We start from the raw sequence: 3,193 nt of genomic DNA, 5'->3' as shown, positions 1-3,193 counted from the left end.
GAGTACTGGTTGTACTTGAAGAAGACCTGGGTTTGGATCCCAGAACCCACATGGCAGCTAACAACTGTCTGTAATTCCAGACAGCCTCTCCTGACCTCCACAGCCATTGCACAATGCAGGTGTACTTACCTACATGCAGGCAATACACAAATACACATAAAATAAAAAAATTAAAAATGAATAAAATTTTAAAAAATAAGTGTTTCTGTAGGAAACCGTATATTTTAAAATGAAATGGAAATCTTTTTTAGAGGTTAAAAACTCATGCAATTTTATGTCTTACAGGGGTTATACTGAGTTCAATATTGTATAACCGTATTACTTCAACTGTGAACCTAAACATTTACAGCCAATTTTGAAAGAGATGTATCTTTGCTCTGGAAATTGTTATTGAATATGTTAAAGCTGTAATGAAATACTTCTTCTAATCATGTGGTTAGTAAATAAAAAAATCATAAAAATATTTAAAATTTTCATTAAGTGAATCACTAATCTTCTTAGTGTGCTATGGCTATTTTGAACATCATAGATCATTTTTTAAAAATATTTTTGTTTTATATGTATGAGTGTATTACATGCATGTATGTAAATACACCTATGTTGTTCAATGCGGGAGGTCAGAAGAGGGGGTCAGATCCCTTAGAACTGGAGTTGCAGATGGTTGCTAGCCACCAAATGGGTGCTGGTAACAAAACACGTGCTCAGAACAACCACCAGTGCAAGTGCTCAGCCATCTCTCCAGCCCAGAAGAAAGTAGACCCAGCATGTCTCCAACAAATCACTCCACACTGGTGGTCACACAGACAGCAGCCCTGGTTAAACTTGCTGCATCACAAAACAAAATTAATAGACGTGAGGAAGAATGAGAAATTGTCATGGAGTCTAAACAAGGTCCAGGCCCCGGTGGCCCAAAAGGCAACAAGATGCCTGGCGAAAGCCAGGAGGGCCTCCAGGCATGACGCCACACCAAGGTGGTTGGGGAGCCCCGTGGGGGCCACCAGCACCACGTGCCACCAGCAGCAGCACCTCCAGGGAGGACCGAGGCCTTAGTCAAGGGAAGATCTCTGACTCAGAGGGATTTAAAGCCAAATCATCTCTAATGAGGAGGCCTGGAGAAAAACTTACAGCGCTGTCGGTTGTTTGTGGGGAATCTGCCTGCTGATATCATAGAGGGTGTATTCAAAAGACTATTTGCAAAATACGGAGAACCAGGAGAAGTTTTTTATCAATAAAGGCAAAAGATTCGTATTTATTAAACCGAATCTAAAGCTTTGGCTAAAATTGCCAGAGCTGAACTTGATGATACACCCATGAGAGGTAGACAGCTTTGAATTCGCCCTACATGCTACTACCATTTCTGTTCCTAATCTTTCACCTTACATTTCCAGTGAACTGTTGGAAGAGGCTATTAGCTAATTTAATCCTAATGAAAGGGCTGTTGTAATTATGGATGATCCAGGAAGATGTGTGGGGGGAAGGCATTGTTGAATTTGCTTTTCTTCTTTCTTTTTTAATTTGAATTTTTTGTGTATTTCATACAGAACAGCTCAAACAATCTTAATCATCTTTATACCCCTGTCCCCTACTGGCAGCCTCCCATAGCCCCCACCCACTGGAGCCTGTATACTCGGTCATCCTTTTTAAGGCCCACTGGGTTGTCAATGTCCCCAGCCTTTCCCCTCAATTTGCTTCTAAGCCAGCAGCAAGAAAAGCATTTGAAAGATGCAGTGAAGTTGTTTTCCTACTGACAATTCCTTGCCCAGTCATTATGGAATCATGTGAACAATCAGATGATGAAGATGGTTTTCCTGAAAAACTGGCACACATGACCCCAATGTATCTTGAGAGGGAGAAACACCACCTCGTTTTGGTCAGCATGGCACATTTGGATATGAATATTCTCAGCAATGAAAATCTTTGGTTGAAATGGAAAAACAGCAAAGGGAACAAGTTGAAAAAAACATTAAGGTTGCAAAAGACAAATCAGAATGTGAAACGGAAGATGCATATTATGAGCATCAGGCAAATCACTTGTGCTAAGATTTGTGCCAAGAATTAACATGTAGGGAGAAACTTCACAGTCAAGAGATGCAGAAATGTAAAGAAATGCAGTTGAGGCAAGAGGAGGAACAAAGAAGAAGAGAGGAAGAGATAATGATTTACCAGCAAGAGACGGAAGAACAAATGAGATAATAAAGAGAGGAAAGTTACAGCAGGATGGGCTATATGGATCCTAGAGGAAGAAACATGAAAATGGGAGGTTCTCAATGAACATGGGAGATCCCTATGGTTCAGAAGGCCAGAAATTTCCACCTTCTAGGTGGTGCTGGTGGCATGGGTTATGGAGCTAATCCTGGAATTCCACCAGCATCCATGAGTTGTTCCACGATGGGAAGCGACATGCCTACTGAGCACTTTGGACAGGGAGGTGCAGGTCCTGTGGGTGGACAGGGTCCTAGAGGAATGGGGCCTGGATCTCCAGCAGGTTATGGTAGAGGTAGAGAAGAGTATGCAGGCCCAAACAAACAATCAAAAAAAAAAAAAAAAAAAAAAAAAAAAAAAACGATTTTAGATACAATACCCAGGCTTTCATTCCAGTTTGTTTTTGTCTTTTCTTGTTTAAATTCCATTTTTAAATTCTTGCATTTTAGTAAGAAAACTACCCTTTTATGGATGTTAGCAGTTTATCAACCTGATATTTGTAAATGGTCCATTTGCACAGGTAAAATTATGTAATGCAGTGTTCAAAACAGGAGAAAAAATTTTCTATTTATTTATTTATTGATTTATTTACTATATAATGTTCCTCAAGTTAATAGCAGTGTACCTTGTGCCACTAAATTTCCAAAGTGTACCAATTTTTTACTGTGATTTGAATATATGGTAAAATAGTTGAAATATTAATCTTCGACTTTGCCATTCATGTATATGCACATTAGGCTAGCTTCCATGTTGAAAGTGTGAGAGTGTCTAGGCATTTGAACAGTATATGCCATTTCTGGGAAGTGTATCTAGAGGCTAAGTGTTGCCTCCTAGAGATAATGGCCCATTTTTTTCAAAAAGAATTACACAACATGTTGAAGAAGTTAGGATGTATTTGGCACTGTAGGAAGAAAGCTGGTGATAAGTATTTTCAAAATGGTTATGAAAGCAAAGATGAACTATACATCTTAATTCAGAAATATGTATTAAG

General features: G+C 39.2%; 1 pseudogene; it reads left to right on the top strand.

The window, feature by feature from the left end:
• Window positions 1-875: 875 nt before the first annotated feature.
• Window positions 876-2,523, top strand: LOC103745247 (annotated as a pseudogene).
• The last annotated feature ends 670 nt before the right edge of the window (window positions 2,524-3,193 follow it).

This window comes from Nannospalax galili, unplaced genomic scaffold (genome assembly GCF_000622305.1).
Source record: "Nannospalax galili isolate Female #2095 unplaced genomic scaffold, S.galili_v1.0 scaffold461, whole genome shotgun sequence".
In the NCBI taxonomy this organism is placed as follows: domain Eukaryota; kingdom Metazoa; phylum Chordata; class Mammalia; order Rodentia; family Spalacidae; genus Nannospalax; species Nannospalax galili.
The sequence above is the reverse complement of the archived record's forward strand: the minus strand, read 5'-3'. Positions and strand labels throughout refer to the sequence as shown.